The 19,697-nt window shown below is 46.9% G+C and overlaps 1 protein-coding gene across 1 annotated transcript in view; it reads left to right on the forward strand.

Annotated features, from left to right (window-relative positions):
• The window catches only part of LOC149362067 (neprilysin-1-like), a 65,538-nt gene that overhangs the window by 17,727 nt on the left and 28,114 nt on the right, over positions 1-19,697 (forward strand). The gene's annotated exons all lie outside the window — the stretch shown is intronic.

Consider the following 19,697-nt stretch of genomic DNA (forward strand, 5'->3'; position numbering starts at 1 on the left):
TTGCTTGCTACGAGCCTGCGCAGCGCAGAGGTCTGCTCTCTCGTTGCCTTTAATTCCGACGTGACTCGGCACCCAACAAAGTTTTATGTTTTTTCCTTGAGCTATGGCTTTTGCTATGTTGTGTATGATGTCACCGAGGATCGGAGTAATTGCATTTCTAGAATGGAGAGCTGTAAGTAAACTAAGAGAGTCTGTGTAAATTATACTGTTTCTGAGGTTTTCATTTAATACTTTTTTACGGCTAAGCCTACAGCATAACATTCGGCTGTGAAAATTGATGCACACTGTGGAAGTCTGATTATTTCTTTCTCATGACCCCGTACTACTGCACTTCCTACGTAGGCATCTGTTTTTGAACCGTCCGTATAAAAGTCCGTAAAACCATTGTATTTTACCTCGAGTGCGAGAAATTCTTGTACTAAATGTTGTTGTGGGGTTTGCGTTTTGTGAAACTGTGTAAGAGTGAAGTCGCATATTGGAGGAAAGTTGTACCATGGAGGTAGTGGCTCTCCTCTGAGCGCAATGTTAGGCAACGTGTTTAGTACCCCGAGACTCTCGCACATCTCTTCAAAACGCAGGAGGAGTGGCCTGGTAGTTTGTGGTTTGGTATTAAAAAGTGTTCTGGATGGACACTTTGTAACTATTTCGTAACAGATATGTTTCGGTAGGGAACGGATTTTTAGAATGTATGAGCATGTGAGCATGATTTGTCTGTCTGTAAGTGATGGTTCATTACATTCAACATAAAGACTGGTTATAGGCGACGTCCTATAGATAGATAGATAGATAGATAGAACTTTTATTCACGTCAATTGCCAGACAACATAAATCAGGCCTACCAAAGCCTCAAAGGGCTTGAGTGGCAGCGCCTGGCAGACAGCTAACATTGGCAAAACAAAGGAAAATAGAGACGTTGCAATGAACTTTGCAAAAAAAGAAAATGGTCACCAAACAGAATGAAACAAATATATAACTATTACAACATCAAGAAAGATTACAGTGATTTGAAATTAATACAGTAAATAGCTGAAATAACTACGGGGCAGGAAGCAACACGGAGACATACCGCAAAGTTTTTTTCAGGGTGTATTTAGTTTTCATGCGGAGTACAGTAGGAGGCAAGCTATTGAAACAGGCAGGTACATAGTAATGACGTGTGCGCTTACCGTACCGGGTTGAGGAGCGAGGAATGCAGTAGCGGTATTTTGGTCTTAAATCCCGAGCAGGGACATATGGAACGGTGAACTGACTGTACCAGAAGTGTTTTAGCACAATAGTTTCTGTTAATAAAGAGTTAAAACTTGGAAGCTTTAGTCTTCTGAAAATATCAATGTCATTACCAATGGACAGGTCGTAAGCAATATTCTTTAGAAGCAAACGCAAAAGCGAATTCACCCTATGTTGCCAGCGAACCGTGCAGTGACCATAAACAGTAATTCCGTACCTAAGTACACTATAGGCTAGAGCATGTACAACACATTTACGGACAGAAAAAGGCATAAAATATCTAATGTTATACAGGACACACGATACAGCACGAAGCCTTTGGCAAACAAAAGAAAGGTGCGATTTCCAAGAGAGATCACTGTCGAAGGTCAGGCCAAGATATTTGACCGAATGCGCATATTCAACTGGTACACAGTTGCAATTAAGACAAGAGGAAGTATGCAAATAAACAAGGTCAGTTAATTCAACTTGTTTTAATGGGTTATGAAAACAGATCAGTTTTGTTTTAGAAGTATTAACATTAATAAGATTAAACTTAAACCAGTCCATGGCTTTAATAGCAGCTATCTGTAATGCTGTAACAGCATCAGTGTATTTCTTTGCACATGCAACAATAACAGTGTCATCAGCATACTGAAACAGCAAAGATGGCACACTGTTAGCAAGGTCGTTAACGTATAGATTGAATAATAAAGGACTTAATATAGAACCTTGCGGGACTCCAGAGGCAATTGCCGTGAAATCGCTATGGAATCTTGAAATCGACACATATTGGCGCCTATCTTGTAAAAAGTTAGTAAGCAGTTCCAAAAACGAACCTCGAAATCCCAGCGCAGAAAGTTTATCAAGCAAAAGAACGTGGCAGATGCTATCAAAAGCCTTGCTAACGTCCAGAAAAAGAGAACATGCGACTTGATTCTTATCAAAAGCTGAATTTAGCACGTCAGAGAATTCTTCAAGAAGAACCGTTGTTCCTTTTCCTGCTATAAAGCCGTACTGACAAGGTGATAGAACACTGTGCGTATTCAAAAAATTCGTCATGGTGAGTAATAGATGCTTCTCAAAAATTTGGCCAATGCATGGTAGAATAGAGATAGGTCGGTAATTACTCATAATGTTTCTGGAGCCACCCTTGTACAAAGGTATAACTTTAGCAGTTTTCATTGAAGCAGGTATTATACCAGTAGAAATGATAGTGTTAAGGATAACTAGTAGAACACCTTTAATTACTTCAAAATTTCTGCACAATTCAGAAATCGTGAGGCCGTCATGACCAGGAGATTTGCTACGTTTAAGACTGAAAAGTATACACCTTAAATCACTTTCAGTAATATCAGGAAGGAAAGCAGATTCCATCACACTGAGAGGCATAGGACAGTCGGTAGGAGGGGTTCGAGATGCACCAGAGACCAGAGAAAAAAAATTGTTGAAGTCATTCGCAATGCTCTGTCCATCTTTATGAAAATGCGAGATGAAATATGTATCATTGTAGATAGCAGCGCTCCCTCCTTTCAGACTATTCACCAATGACCATGTTTTCTTGCTGTTAAAACGTGCGTCATTAAACTGAGACCTAAAGTGGTTGCGCTTGGCCAGACGGATCATGGCGTTGACACGGTTTCGTTCATGTTTAAACTGCAGTCGTAGCTGAGAACAGTTTGGGGCACGTCTTGATCGAGCCCAGAGCAGATCCTTCTCTTTAATGGCTGCCAATATTGCGGGAGACATCCACTTATTGTCTAAATTTCGTTGTTTAACATTCACCATGCGGGAAGATTCTGCTTTGTGTGAACGAAAAACATCGACGAACCGATCATATAGGTCCGCAGGGGACACACTGTGTATAAAAGAATCCCAATCATGCTTTGCTATTCTTTCGTCAAGACGCTTATAATCAAGTACTGAGACCTTTTGCTGGCTGTGCATAGATGCAGGATGGCTGGAACTATCTGTTAACGAGCAACAAATGAAATAGTGGTCTGCAAGCTTGACCTCAACCACAGTAGACCGCACCGACAGGTTTTGAGAACGCACGTTGATGTGGTCGATGCAAGACGCGACCAGCTGCCCAGCTAAGTATTCCTCACGTGTAGGGCTGTGGATTGTAGTCGCTAGCCCCCACTTTGATAAAGTGTCCAGATAATCTGCGACCGTTGACACAGTGGGGCGTAAAATATCGATATTCATATCACCGATAATGCACACGTGTTCTTCGCGGGAGAACGATGATAATGCAAAATCTAGCTCAGCTAAAAAGATTCGACCGTTACAACACGGAGGGCGGTAAATTGTGAGAAGAACCAGCGACAACCAAGGTGTACTTAGGCGGAGCGCAACTACTTCTGCTTGAGTGAAAGGAACACTAATTTCAGAAACGGACCAAGAATCCTTAACAAAAACTGCGATTCCTCCTCCCAATCTTTGTAAACGAGTGTAAGAATATAACTGGTAGCCTGGCAGCGAGAACTGTAGTAACACGTCTGACGAAGCGTTCACTTCCGTGAGAGCAATGACGTCAAAACTTAAGTGAAAAGGGTGAATTAACGCACAAAAATGGTCCCAGTGTTTCCGTATACTGCGAATATTAACATGAGTAAACTGAAATGAATTGCCTGTTTGATACTGAAAGAACTTCCGGACTTCAGAAAAATCGGAACACTTCACGAAACCTGTATCAGACATGGTTATGTTAGTTTCTCAAGATCCGAAAACTTGTTGATGCGAATGAGAGGTGCGCCTTCGGACCGCTTTGCAAGGACCTTCCCATTTTTGGTCCAGACGAACTCAAAACCCTTTTGTTTGCCCCGAGACCTTGCTAGTCGGAACAGCTCGCGATTAACCCGAGACAGGTTATCGTTAAAAAACAGCCGAGGAGACTGGTCGTCTTGCACCAAATCAGGAAGGCCCTTCCGAGCTCCGAGCCATTTCTGCTTAACAGAAACCGACTGAGTCTGTACTAGGATCGGTGGGATATAGTCGCCTCTGGACGGTAGCCGATGGACTGCTGAGATATCTGCTGGTTGAAAATCGGTAATGTTTAGTTTGCCTGCTAAGGTACTTAAGAAAGTGTGCAAGTTTTCATCAGATTTGACCGGAAGGCCGTGAATCTCGAAGTTACATCGTCTGCTGTATTGTTCGAGATCATTTATCTCTCCACTCATCCTGTCAATCACTTCTTTCTGGGAAACTACTGTTGAAGACAGTGATTGAACTTGTGACCGAAGATCTGCAAGCTCAGCCTGATTAGTGGTCACTCCAGCAAGCACAGAGTCATACCGTGACGAAAGGAAGTCAATAGCTGACTGTATGTCCTCGACTGCTGAAGCAACCTTTTCACTAGCTTCCTTGACCAACAACAGTTCTTCCATTTTCCCCATCAGTGCTGATACAGTGGTAGTCAAAGTATCCAGCTTCACATTCAGAGCAGACAGTTGCTGCGAGAACGAACCACCATCGGGGTTGGATGCTACGTCAGGTTGCGCCACCGAATCATCCTTGCATGAAGGACACTTCCATGTTTCACGTGTTACCGTACTCATCTTCTTGTAGGCGTTATCAGTAACTGACGAGCAGTTTTTCCCCAAGTGAAATTCGCCCTCACAGGCACAGCAAGTCATAAATTTCCCATCTTTCGGTATGGCTTTTGAGCAAGAAGTACACAAAGAAGACATGGTGCAGTCAGCGGCAAAACACGAAAAGTGATGAATTACAACAGGTGTAACCAACACTCACCTGCCAAAAGCGAAGCAAACGTTTAGACCGGGACAAAGGTTTGCCGCTGACTGCAACGGTCCACGAAGTTGACGGTCTTTAAATAGTCGGTGATCGGCGCCAGGGGGACATCTTTGGCAGGTCCAGAGCGAATGAAGGCAAGGATGGCTTGCGATGTCGAAACAACAGCTTTCTTGAGCCGCATGCGCAGATCAGTCACCCGAAGCAGTTGCGAAGGTGATAGCCGTTGAAGATACGAGCCGCTTTCCGGCTGATACTGTCCCCTGGCTTGCAGAGCTCACCTGCCAAAAGCGAAGCAAACGTTTAGACCGGGACAAAGGTTTGCCGCTGACTGCAACGGTCCACGAAGTTGACGGTCTTTAAATAGTCGGTGATCGGCGCCAGGGGGACATCTTTGGCAGGTCCAGAGCGAATGAAGGCAAGGATGGCTTGCGATGTCGAAACAACAGCTTTCTTGAGCCGCATGCGCAGATCAGTCACCCGAAGCAGTTGCGAAGGTGATAGCCGTTGAAGATACGAGCCGCTTTCCGGCTGATACTGTCCCCTGGCTTGCAGAGCTCACCTGCCAAAAGCGAAGCAAACGTTTAGACCGGGACAAAGGTTTGCCGCTGACTGCCAAGCACCAGTTGAAAGACCTAAACCTAAATTGTGCACTGGGTCAAGTCGCTTCAAGTACGAGGGTCTTGCTGAACCATATATTATACTACCATAGTCTAATGAGGATCGTACCACGGAACGATAAATTTTTAGAAGGCTTGCTCTGTCAGAACCCCAGTGTTTATGCGAAAGGACTTTGAGTATGTTTAGTGATCGGGAAGTTTTCTTTTTTAACGCGTTAATATGAGGCAGGAAAGTGAGTTTTCTGTCAAATGTTATGCCTAGAAATTTATGTTCATTTTTTACGGGTAAATCTATTTCGTTCAGGTGTAGGGTGGGGTCTGCCTGTAAGCCTCGTTTGAGTGAAAACGGAATGGCCACTGTTTTCTGTGGTGAAAATCGGAAACCGTTTTTGTCTGCCCATGTTGTCAGTTTATTGATTGTCAGCTGTATTTGTCTTTCACATGTTGATATGTTGGAGGATGTGTAAGCTATCTGGAGGTCGTCCACATAAAGTGAATACATAACAGACTTTGGTATTATTTTGTTAAGAGAATTCATTTTTACAATAAAAAGAGTTGTGCTTAAAATACATCCTTGAGGCACTCCATTTTCCTGAATAAAATCCCTCGAAAGGGTTGAGCCTAGACGGACATTAAATGAACGGTTAGATAAAAAGTCTTTAATGGAGTTCAGCATTCTGCCACGGATGCCAAGTTCAGCTAAGTCCTGGAGGATCCCGAACCTCCAGGTTGTATCATATGCTTTTTCTAAATCAAAAAAGACTGCAAGACAGTGTTGTTTGTGTATAAAAGCTTCTCTGACTGCATTTTCGAGACGGACTAGGTGATCTGTAGTTGAGCATCCCTTTTTAAAACCACACTGGTGGATATCAAGAAGTTCACAGGATTGAAGAACAAAGGTTAGTCGTATATTTAGAACACTTTCGAAGGATTTGGCGAGGCAACTGGTCAGGGCTATGGGTCTATAACTGCTAGGAGAGGTTGGGGGTTTACTAGGTTTAAGAAGCGGCACAATAATAGCTTTTTTCCAGGCTTCAGGTATTTTTCCCGATATCCAAACTGTGTTAAAGAACCTTAAAAGTGCTTCTACGGCAGGTTGAGAGAGATGGGCCAGCATTTCGTAGTGGATTTGGTCGGGTCCTGGAGCGGTTTTTTTTCCAGCAGACAGTACTGTATTTATTTCTTGGAGGGTAATCACACTGTTATATTTTTGGTTTGCCCCTCCACTAGTTGGAAGTCTTTGTTTTTCGGCTGTGTTTTTGTATTTTAAGAAAGACTGTGTATAGTGAGATGAACTTGAGACTGCAGCAAAATGTTCCCCTAATATGTCTGCCTGTTCCTCTATGCTTGTTTGTGTGCCGGGTGTTGTTAAAAAAGGAATTGTGAATGGTGAAAAGGTGCCATTTAATTTTCGAACCTGCTCCCACATTTTTTTAGATGGGATCTGACTGTTGATAGATGAAACATAATTTTGCCATGAAGCTTTCTCGGCACTGCGACGGACGTACCGAGCTTTAGCTTTTGCCTTTTTAAAATTCAAGAGATTTTCATGTGTCGGATATCTGCGGAATTTACCCCACGCTCTATTTTGCTGTTTTTTTGCTTCTTTACATTCCTTTGTCCACCATACTTTATGGTTTTGTCGCCCTACTCCTGACGACTGAGGAATAGCTGTGAGTGCGGCAGTTATGATACAGTTAGTGAACTTTTCGTTTATCTGGTCGATGGAGAGATTATCTAAAAGTATATTTTCTAAATTTGCATTTGCTCTAAAAAGCGACTAGTCGGTGAGGTGAAGCTTCCAGCGCCGTGGCCTTGTGGGGATTATTTCCGGTGTGGATGTTAAAGTGATTAGTACAGGGAGGTGATCACTGCCATAAGGGTTGTCAATAACGTCCCAGCTAAAATCGTTAAAAACAGAAGGTGAACTAAAAGACAAATCTAGACAGGCCATTTTACCTGAGGCAGGGGAGCAGTATGTGGCTTTTTCTGTATTTAAAAGGCATACACTATTTGTGAGGATAAAATCTTCGATTATTTGACCCCTAGAGTCATAGCGCTCACTTCCCCAAAAAGGGGAGTGAGCGTTAAAATCCCCGACTACTAGATATGGTTCTGGCAGTTCATTGATGAGTTCCTGTAGGTCACGGACTGTTAATGTTATATGTGGAGGAAGATATACAGAACAGATAGTTATAGTTTTGTAGCTGACAATGCTGACCGCAACTGCCTCCAGTTTTGTTGTGAGTCTGATCTCTTGAGCAGGGACGCCGCTTTGTACGACAATCGCGACGCCTCCCGAGAGTCTATTTGCCTGCTCACGATCTCGTCTAAAAGTTTTATAATGCTTCAGGATGTTCATATGTTGTGGACCTAGATTGGTTTCCTGGAGACATAAGGCTACGGGTGACATTGACCCTAAAATGTTTTTTATGTCATCGTAATTTCTCAACAATCCTCTACAGTTCCACTGAACTAGAAAAGCCATGTTTATGTTTGGGGTAGGGACAATAAAGTGTTTACTTATTTTCTGGGCCCGTTATGAGGGCCCTGTCCTTCTTCCGCTCAAGAGAGCTGTTCCGCCGCTGTAAAGCAGGCGGGCTGGGGGTTAGATCCATCACCTCGTCAGAGGTGCTGGAAGACCGCGGTGAAGCCGCGGGCGTGTGGAGTTCAGGCCTCCCCCGACGGGGGGAAGTCCTGCGGGATGCTGGCCCATGGGCCGGCATTCCCTGCTTTGGGGTTGGCAGAGCAGCTTTCGCTGTCTCTGCCTGGGGCGTGGGTGGCACTGCCACAGGCGCGGTGGAAGTGGCCGCGGCAGGTGCAGGAGTGCTGTGTGGTGCTACGCCCCTGCGCACCACATCAGCGAAGTTTGGTTTCGCTGTGAAAGAGAAAGTGTTCGTGACTGCGAATCGCTTTCTTGCTTCTCGAAATGATATATTCTCCTTTGTTTTTATGGTGATTATTTCCTTTTCCTTCTTCCAGGACGGACATGCCCTGGAGTACGCAGCATGGTCGCCTTCACAGTTAGCGCAGCGTAGAGCTGCGTCACATTCCTCAGAATGGTGGTCCTTTGACGCGCATTTCGCGCAAGTTTTGCGGCCTCGGCAACTCTGTGATCCGTGTCCAAACCGTTGACAATTAAAGCACCTTCGGGGGTTAGGGATATAGTGTCTAACATTTACTTTGAGGTATCCAACGTCGATGGTTTCTGGCAATGTGCATGTGTTGAAAGTCAGGACCAGGTGTTTGGTATCTACATCTTTGTTGTCCTTGCGGATTTTGATTCGGTACACATCAATGACGTTTTGATCGGAAAGGCCTTCCAGCATTTCTTTTTCTGTGAGATGTAGAAAATCATTTTCGGAGATGACGCCACGGACAGTGTTGAGGGATCGGTGTGCTGTGATGGAGACAGGTGTCTCCCCCATACACACTATGTTTGCGAGTTTGGAAGTTTGAACATTATCTCGGAGTTCCAGCAATAGATCGCCGCTGGCCATTTTTGATACTTTGTAGCCGGGGCCCAAAGCTTCTGTTAAGCATTTCGATACGATGAAGGGGGATAGAATTCTGGCCTGTTTATCTTGCACTTCACTGTGGACGACATGGAATTTGGCGAATGTTGGTTTCTTTTTGGAAAAAAAGTACTCTGCTTCGTTCCGCACTCTTTTAAGAGAGCGATCAGGTTTGGAAAGGGGGGGAGCCATAAAAAATTGATGTTTTTCGGTCATGGTGCCAGCCACCCACCATGGAGCCCAACAAGGGGACGCGACAGGAACTTGAAAGAAAGTCCTGCCCACGCCAGCTGTACACCTTAACTATAACCTAATATGACTCAACTCAGGGTAGTTGGTCACACACGGTTAACCCTCGCCGCCAGGAAAAAGAGGAAAAAACGAAGAAAAGAGGAGGATACAGGAGAGTTGTAAGAAAGGAGATAGGAAAGTGAAAGATGGAGAGGAGAACAGGAAAAGGCGACTGCCGATTTCCCCCGGTCGGGTCAGGCCGGAGGTGCCGTCTACAGGAAGCTGGGGCCAAAGTGGTGTGTTGCCTCCGCCGAGGGGCCTTAAGGGTCCAAACGCTCGGCATCGGCTCAACCACCAGGATCCCCTTTTCCCCGGACACGGCGATGCCACGCACGGCTAAGCGCGGATGCTCGGGTCCGTGGTGACGCATTGTTCACCATCATCCCCCTGCGGGGATGTCCCTGCGGATGCTCGGGTTAACCCCGTGGTGTCGCCACTCACCAACGTCTGCATGCTGCAGACGCCTCCCTGCGGGGATCGATTAAAGTGAGTTGTGCGGGGTCCCATATTGATGATGCGTATTCCAGTTTTGGCCGTATTAGTGTCTGATATAAAAGTAATTTCAGATGGGATGGAGCCTGAGATAAGTTTCTGCGTATGTAACCAAGAGCACGGTTTACATTGTTAATAACATTTTCTATGTGCATGCGCCAGGATAAGTTGTTAGTGATGTGAACACCCAGATATTTATAAGAGGAAACGTTCTCTAATGAAACTCCGTTAATCTTGTCATCAAATGGTTTAGACGGGTTAGATTGGCATGAGATGAACATAATTTTGCACTTTGATGGATTGAGAACCATGCGCCACCTCTGACACCAAATTAGGACTTTATCAAGATCGGACTGAAGGAGGGAACTGTCGTTAATGTTATGTATTGTGTTATGTTATGGTTAGTTGTATGCATCAGTTGGAATGTTGTTAATTGCACAAATTGCTTTTTTTTCTGTAGTACATGGAGTTTTGTAATATTGGAGACAGTGGTTGCACCCCAGACTAAGAAACAATAATTTATAACACTGGTGAACGAAGAGTCGTATAAAAGTTTTTTTATGCATTGTGGAAAGTAGTACCGAAACTTGGACAGCATACCTACTACTCTTGAAATTTTGGCAGCTGTATTATCAACATGAAGATCCCAAGATAAGTTCTCATGAAATGTGACACCAAGGCTTTTAACGGAAGAGGAGACGTGTATTTTTGATGAACCGATTGATAACGTTAACTCAGAAACATACTTATTCCGAGGTCTAAAAAGCACAGCTTTTGTTTTGCTTATATTGATATTCAGCGAATTGGAAAGTGACCAGTGGCGTAGCGAACGCAGGCACCGCGCAGCATCTGTTTCAAGACTAGATACTCATGGTTCTCTGAAAAATAGGCTGGTGTCATCAGCGTAGATAACAAAAGTTGTGTTAGGGCCAATGTTTACAATATCATTAATGTAGAGATTAAAAAGTAGCGGTCCGAGTATGCTACCCTGGGGTACGCCGCCGTCAGCAATACGCTTTGGGTCAGATAGTGTGTTATCAATTACAACCTGCTGAAAACGGGCCTCTAAATATGATTTAATTATACTATAAAAACAACCTCGGAAGCCATTTCTGTCTAGTTTTAGTAATAAGGTTTCGCGATTAACGCGATGGAACGCCTTAGAAAAATCTATAAAAATTCCTAGTGTTAGTTCTTTGTGTTCAAAAGAATCTAAAATCAGCTCCTTCTGTGTAAGAAGAGTGGTCTCAGTGGAGTGTAATTTCCTAAATCCATGCTGACTGGGTGTGATCAGCTTATGCTTTTCGCAAAAACCTAGAATCCTGCTATGTAATAGATTTTCTAAACATTTGGAAAATAACGGGAGTATAGATATCGGACGGTAATTGGATAAATTGTAAGCATCTCCTCTTTTATGAATTACGAAGACCCTCGCAGTTTCCATCCGACTTGAAAAGGTGCCCTGGGTGAAACAGCAGTTAAAGACATGGTCCAAGATAGGACAAAGGACATCAATTACATGTTTGAACGGTTGGATCTGGAACCCATCCACGTCCTTCGACTTGCTATTTTTGAGGCTATTAAAGCATCGCTTACTCGTTTTGGTCTGCTGGAGCCAGGAAAGCGGTAAACGAGTTTGATTGACCAAGATATCTCATGCAAGTAGGGTCATGAATGGTATGCGCAACAGACACAAAGAAATCGTTAAAAGAATCAGCCAGCTTTTTTCCTGATAACGTCTCATCATCTATCATGACTTCCAATTCACTAGTGCTCTTGGATGGATTAATAATGGTATTAAGTTGTTTCCATACTTCATCACTTCGCTTCAGAACACCCTTGTTGTATAGACTATGCAAGTACTCCATCTTTGCTGACGCAGAAATGATGTCACCTTGCTTCTGTACGCCTTAAATATATGAAAGTCATCAGTGCTTCTATTCTTAATGAAACGATAATAAAAGTAGTTTTTGTGTTTTATCATCTTTAAACATTCTTTGTTTATCCATGGCTTACGAGCACTCTTTGGTTTTCTGGTGTTCCGATATGGGAAGCATTCAATATACACAATATAGCATTGCTCTTCTGTTTGCAAGAGATGGTTTATTTGTTTCTGCAAATAGATTGTTTATGGAGGATGTTCTGTATGCACCAGTTAATAGACGGAGACGTAGGTTTCGCACAGGATCTAGTTTTTTGAGGTATGATGGCCTTGGAGACCCATACACAATGCATCCATAGTCCTAAGTGGACCGTACTACGGAGCGGTAGGTCTGTAGAAGGCATAACCTATCGGACCCCCAGTGTTTCCGTGAGAGCACCTTCAGTATATTTAGAGATCGGGAAGCTTTCTTTTTGCGAGTGTTTATGAGGGGTAAGAATGTCAACTTTATGTCAAAAATTATGCCTAGGAATTTATGCTCTTGTTTTATTTGTAGAACAATTTCATTCAAGTGCAGGCTGGGATCAATCTGCATGGCTCTTTTCAGTAAGAAAAGGACGGCAACTGTTTTTTTTTTTTTGCGGAGATAACTTAAATCCATTTTGGTCTGCCCAAGTTGCTAGCTTGTTCAGTGTAACCTGTATCTGTATTTCGCATGTTGATAAGCTGGAAGGTGTGCACGAAATTTGGAGGTCGTCAACATATACGGAGTACATGATGGACTTTGAGATTATTTCCGATATTGAGTTCATTTTTACAATAAAGAGTGTGGTACTGAGAATACACCCCTGTGGTACGCCATTTTCTTGGTAGAATGTTTTTGAAAGCGTGCAACCTAGACGCACACGAAATGAACGGTCAGAAAGAAAGTCCTTTAAACAATTCAGCATCCTGCCACTGATACCTAGATCTGCGAGGTCATGAAGAATCCCAAACCTCCAGGTAGTATAATAAGCCTTTTCCAAGTAAAAAAATACTGCTAGACAGTGCTGTTTGTGTATGAATGCTTCGCGGACTGTGTTTTCAAGACGGACGAGATAGTCATTTGTACATGCTTTTTAAATCCACATTGGTGGATATTGCCACCTAGCATTGCCAGGTGGCGCATAGCTGCTGACGACGACGAAGAAGGGCTCGCGCCGTGTGGAATCTACGAAGAAGGGCTCGCGCCGTGTGGAATCTGTCGCCCTTGCTGCCCCAGCTTGCGTGGCCTTGTCTGTCTTCGCACTTGTTATTAAAGCCCCCCTTCGTCAACAAGTACGTTACAGTTTGGTGGAGGTGCTGGGTACCCGTGAGCCCATGCAAGAGACCCCTCCAGGCAGCCGTCGCGCCAGCCCTGTACCACTCGACACCCCGGTACACCGCTTCAGTCGGAGGATCCAGGGACTGCCTTCGGAGGTAGGACTAGTAGAGAGCGGCGTCATGGAGACAGCCGCTCCTTCTCCTCTGCAAACTGCCGCTGCCGCGCCATCCCACTACACCCTGCAGACTCCGCGGATTCCCAAGACGTTCCGTAGGGAACTTCTTGAGGATGTGGAGGACTGGCTCCTTCATTTTGAGCGCGTAGCTGCGTTTAACCAATGGGACCACGCAGCCAAACTCCGGAACGTTTACTTCAGCCTCGAGGATGGTGCTCGCATCTGGTTTGAGAACCGAGAGGACGTTTTAATCTCGTGGCATGAGTTCCGTCGTCGGCTGCTGGAGGCCTACACAAGCGCTGATCGTCGTGAACGAGCTGAGCGTGCACTACAATCTCGCATCCAGCTGCCGAACGAAAGTGTCCAGATGTACGTCGAGGACATGACGCGCCTTTTCAGAAGAGCTGACCCGGCCATGCCGGAAGACAAGAAACTCCGGCATTTGATGCGTGGCGTCAAAGAGCAGCTTTTCGCAGGCCTCGTGCGCAGCCCACCATCGACCGTTGCTGCATTCCTTACAGAGGCCACAACGATGGAAAAGGTGCTGCAACAACGTTCTGCGACCTACGACCGGCCCGTGCATGCTGCTGCTGTCACCGCATCGTTTGCTGCCTCCGGGAGCCACCCTGACGATCTGCGTGAACTTATTCGCACCATCGTGCGTGAAGAGGTCCTGAAATTTTGCACCCCTTCGCAGCCAGCGCTAGGTTCGATTTCTGCTCTTGTTCGCGAGGAAGTGCAACAGGCGTTCAGGGCTCCTGCTGTCGAAACACCTCCCCTACCAGGAGAATGCCACCGCCCCACCTATGCTGAAATTGCGAGGCGCCCGGCTGCGGTTTCGCCACCACCGTTTCCGGTAACGCCTCCTCAGCCGCGGTCCTCAGTGCCACCAGTGCAGTATTTCGACGATCGCCGAGCGCCCTTGCGGAAGGCCGATGTCTGGCGCACACCTGATAACCGGCCACTCTGCTTTCACTGCGGAGAACCAGGACATCTCTACCGTAACTGCTCTTATCGACGTCTCGGTCTACAGGGCTTCCGAGCCGATTCACCCAGACCCCGGTTTGGCCATCGGCCCCCTGCCATTGAAGATTTCCTAGCGGAACAGCGAATTTCAGCCCGCACGCCGCATCAGCCGCGCTCATCGTCTCCGAGGCGCTCTTCCCCGAACCCCCACAGCTCCTCGCGAGCACCACAGGGTCGCTCGCCCAGCCCTCGTCGGGAAAACTGAGACCGGCGACCTTCGGGGGCGAGGTCGCTGGGAGTCGCTGCGCTGAAGACCTCCCGTCGCCGCCGCTACGTTCCGACCGTGAACAGATGGCACCGTCATCCGACCTAGACAGCCCCGTTTCTTTGGACATACCTGTTCTTCTCGACAGTCACAGAGTCAGTGCATTAGTGGACACCGGGGCCGACTATTCAATTATCAGTGATAAATTGGCGACTCTTCTGAAAAAAGTGCTTACTCCATGTTCTGTGGTGCATCTTCGTACAGCCGGTGGTCATCTCGTTACCCCAAAGGGCATTTGCACGGCTCGCGTTCAGATTCATGGATCTACGTTCGTCATCAGTTGTGTAGTTCTGTGCAATTGCTCCCGCGATCTCATTATCGGCATTGACTTTCTGCGGGAGTATGGTGCTGTGATCGACCTCCGCCACCGAATCATCAGCTTTTCGACCAGTCAAGCCACCCACCTCGCCGACTCTTGCCACCGCAGTGCCGCCCTTCGAGTTTCTGCTGACAGTGTCACGTTGCCGCCACGGAGCAGTGTTTTGGTTGAAGTCGCCTGCAACGACTTGCATGACGCAGAAGCAGTCGCCGAGGCTAACTGTTCACTCCTGCTTACTCAAGGCATCTGTGCCGCTCGCAGTCTACTAACGCTTCGTAGTGGCCGATCTGCGGTGCTGGTCACAAATTTTTCTAATGAATACCGACATCTTTTTGCAGGAACCGCTATTGCTTCTGCCGAACCTTTTATCGATACTCCTGTTTGTTTTGCTTCCGCGGCAGCCGGCACTGACGAGCCCTCCCTTAAAAACGTCGACATAAACTGCCACCTGCCTCGGGAACAACGACTGGCTTTGGAGCTTCTGCTGAAGGAATACAAGCCGTGCTTCGCTTCTTCCTCGAAGGTTCGTCAAACACCCATCACGCAGCACCGCATCATCACCTATGACGACGCTCGCCCTATACGACAGCAGCCTTACCGTGTTTCTGCTAAAGAACGGGCAGTTATTCAAACCCAGGTTCAGGAAATGCTTGATGATGGCGTTGTTCAACCTTCCCAAAGCCCGTGGTCTTCGCCTGTCGTCCTCGTTCGGAAGAAGGACGGCGCTCTCCGGTTTTGTGTCGACTATCGCAAACTGAACAGTGTGACCAAAAAGGACGTCTACCCGTTGCCGCGCATTGACGATTCGCTGGATAGATAACGGCGTGCTAAGTACTTCTCATCTATTGACTTGAAGAGCGGCTATTGGCAAATTGAAGTAGATGAACGGGACCGCGAAAAAACCGCTTTTGTGACTCCAGATGGCCTCTATGAATTCAAAGTGCTTCCTTTCGGTTTGTGCTCCGCCCCGGCTACGTTTCAAAGGATGATGGACACCGTCCTCACAGGCCTCAAATGGCAAAGCTGTCTTGTCTACTTGGACGACGTCGTCGTTTTTTCGGAAACGTTTGATCAACATCTCCAGCGCCTGCGGGCTGTCCTCGACGCTCTCCGCTCGGCTGACCTTACCCTGAAGCCCCAGAAGTGTCATTTCGGTTACGAAGAGCTCAAATTTCTGGGTCACGTTGTGAGCGCTGAGGGAGTGCGGCCGGACCCCGAGAAGACTGCCGCCGTCGCGCGCTTTCCCGTTCCAACCGACAAGAAAGCTGTCCAGCGCTTCCTGGGTCTCTCTGCGTACTATCGGCGCTTTATTGCGGACTTTTCCACGATTGCCGAGCCGTTGACGCGTCTCACCAGGAATACCACCTCCTTTGTCTGGACCTCTGAGCAACAGACCGCTTTCTCTACGCTCCGCCAGCGCCTTCAAACATCTCCCGTTCTTGCGCCCTTCGACGAAGATGCCGATACCGAGGTTCACACCGACGCCAGTAACATCGGTCTTGGAGCTGTCCTTGTTCAACACCAAGAGGGCCTTGAGAGGGTTATCGCCTATGCTAGCCGTACTCTCTCCCGCGCCGAGAGCAATTACTCCACGTCTGAAAAAGAATGTCTTGCGGTCGTGTGGGCCACCATGAAGTTTCGCCCTTATCTATACGGCCGCCCATTCAAAGTCGTAACCGATCACCACTGCCTATGCTGGCTGGCAAATTTGCGAGACCCATCTGGACGCCTGGCACGCTGGAGCTCACGGCTCCAGGAATTTGACATCACTATTGTCTACAAGTCCGGCCGCAGACACGAAGATGCCGACACACTGTCGCGTGCACCAGTTCATCCTGGCGACGCAGCGCCCGATGACGACAGCGGATTCCTTGGTACGCTCACCGCCTCCGACCTACTGACCCGGCAGAGGGCGGACTCGGAACTTCGCCCTCTCATTGACGGCCTTGAAGGTAGCGATACGGCTATACCTCGCCACTTCTCTCGACGTCTTGGCTCCTTCTGTTTGCGGCAAGGCCTCTTGTACAAGAAGAACTCGAGAGGCAACGATAGACCTTACCTTCTGGTCATTCCAGCCGATCTCCGAGGTGACGTTCTTTTCGCCTGCCACGATGAGCCCACATCTGGCCACTTGGGTTTTTCACGTACGCTCGCCAGAGTGCGGAACATGTACTACTGGCCTGGACTTTCTGATGATGTCAAACGCTACGTTAAAAGCTGCCGAGAATGCCAGCGCCGGAAAACGCCACCACTTAAGCCGGCGGGTTTTCTCAAGCCCGTTACAGCCCCTCGCGCTCCGTTCGACCAGATCGGTATGGACCTCCTCGGCCCTTTCCCTTTGTCGCAGGCCGGCAATAAGTGGATCATAGTTGCTACCGACTATGTGACTCGCTACGCCGAGACCAAGGCGATCCCTCGTGGCACAGCTTCCGAAGTCGCGGAGTTTTTCATGCACAACATCGTCTTGCGACACGGCGCCCCATCGCACGTCATTACAGACAGGGGGACGGCGTTTACAGCGCAGCTAATCGACCACATCTTTCGGCTGAGCTGCACAACGCACCGCAAGACCACAGCCTACCATCCGCAGAGTAATGGCTTGACCGAAAGATTGAACAGGACCCTTTCGGACATGTTGTCCATGTACGTAGATGTCCAGCACAAAACTTGGGATGAGGTCCTGCCGTATGTCACCTTCGCCTATAACACCGCCCTGCAGGAAACTACGCGCTTTACACCGTTCCGCCTTGTGTACGGACGTGAAGTTCAGAGCATGCTTGATGCCATGCTCCCGTGCCCAGAGGATGACCAACTCGACCCAGACGCCCAACAATTTGCCCAACGTGCTGAAGAAGCCCGTCAGCTGGCCCGCGTGCACATCGGGCAACAGCAGAGCTCCGACGCGCGCCGTTACAACCTTCGCCACCGACAGGTTGACTACAAACCCGGTGACCAAGTCTGGGTATGGACTCCTGTCCGTCGCCAAGGCTTGTGCGAGAAACTGCTCTGCCGCTATTTTGGCCCTTACAGAGTGATCCGGCGTGTGAGTGACGTAAACTATGAAGTGGTTCCGGACGGTGTTGCGCAACCCCGACGCCGACAGCCCAGCTCTGACATTGTGCACGCGCGCGTTGTACGGCTTAAACCGTACTATACTCGGTGACGCAGACGTGTTGATGTCTTGGAACGGTTCACTTGCGGAACTTTGCTCGTTTTTTGTTTATTTTTTTTTGTTACGTCGACAGCGCTCTTTTTTCATAAGGGAGGAATAATGCCACCTAGCATTGCCAGGTGGCGCATAGCTGCTGACGACGACGAAGAAGGGCTCGCGCCGTGTGGAATCTACGAAGAAGGGCTCGCGCCGTGTGGAATCTGTCGCCCTTGCTGCCCCAGCTTGCGTGGCCTTGTCTGTCTTCGCACTTGTTATTAAAGCCCCCCTTCGTCAACAAGTACGTTACAATATCAAGAAGTTGGCGCGATTCAAGGATGAACATTAACCTAATATTTAACACACTTTCAAAACTTTTAGCAAGACAACTCGTAAGTGCTATTGGCCTGTAACTACCAGTCGAAGTTGGTGACTTCCCAGATTTGACGAATGGCACAACCACGGCCTTTTTCCATGCCTGTGGCTTTTTTCCAGAGTGCCATATTTTAATAAAGAATTTCAGAAGAGCTTCTACAACATCTTCACAGATGAGCAAGCATTTCATAATGGATTTCATCTGGGCCTGGCACTGTCTTTTTACTCTATCGATTTCGTGTAGTGTAATTAAATTATTGCAATGTTCATTTGCACCGCCACTCGTCGGTAGTCTTTGTTTTTCGGCTGTATTTTTATATTTTAAGATTGACTGTGTGTAATGTGAGGAACTGGAAATTCTAGAGAAATATTCTGCTAGTATGTCTGCCTGTTCCTCAATACCTGTTTGTGTATTCAGATGTGTTAAAAAAGTAATTGTGAACGCAAAAAAGGCTTCCATTAAGTTTGCGGACTTGTTCCCACATTTGTTTAGAATTAACTGAACTATTTATAGATAAGTAGTTTCTCCAGGATGTTTTCTCGGCATTGCGACGAATGTAGCGTGCTTTTGCTCTCGCCTTTTTAAAATTTCTGAGGCTGTCGTGTGTGGGGTATCTTCGGAATGTTCCCCAGGCTTTATTCTGTTTCTTTTTTGCTTCTCTGCAATCTTGGTTATACCAAACCTTGTGGTTTTGCCGCACTACTCCGGACGACTGCGGAATAGCTAGACGTGCAGCCGCAATGATACATGCTGTAAAAGTTTCATTTAGCTCGTCAACGCTTAGATTATCACAAAATATTTTCTCCAGGCCGGCCTTCTCTTGAAATAGTGGCCATTCCGCTAAGTGTAGCTTCCAATGGCGTGGTTTAGTTGGAATGTTGGGGGTGGTGATGAAAAGTTAATTAAAAGTGGAAAGTGATCACTTCCGTACGGGTTATTACAAACATCCCACTTAAAGTTAGCAAAAAAAGGTGGAGAGCTAAAAAACAAGTCTATACAACTCATCTTTCCTGAGGATGGAGTGCAATATGTGGGTTTACCCGTATTGAGCAGGCAAACGGTGTTGCATATAATAAAATCTTCTAAAACCCGACCTCTAGTGCCTGTCTATTCACCACCCCAAAATGGGGAGTGCGCATTAAAATCTCCGACTACCTGATATGGCTCTGATAATTGATTTAAAAGTGCTTCAGGTCATGGAGTGCTACTGTCAGGTGTGGTTGAAGATACACTGTTCATATGGTAATAGTTTTAAACCTAATGACGGTGACTGCAACGGCTTCATAATTCGTCTGGAGCTTTATTTCATGGGTTGCAACACCGCTC

Source organism: Amblyomma mixtum, chromosome 2, assembly GCF_055824585.1.
Source record: "Amblyomma mixtum isolate Tamu chromosome 2, ASM5582458v1, whole genome shotgun sequence".
Classification (NCBI taxonomy): Eukaryota; Metazoa; Arthropoda; class Arachnida; order Ixodida; family Ixodidae; genus Amblyomma; species Amblyomma mixtum.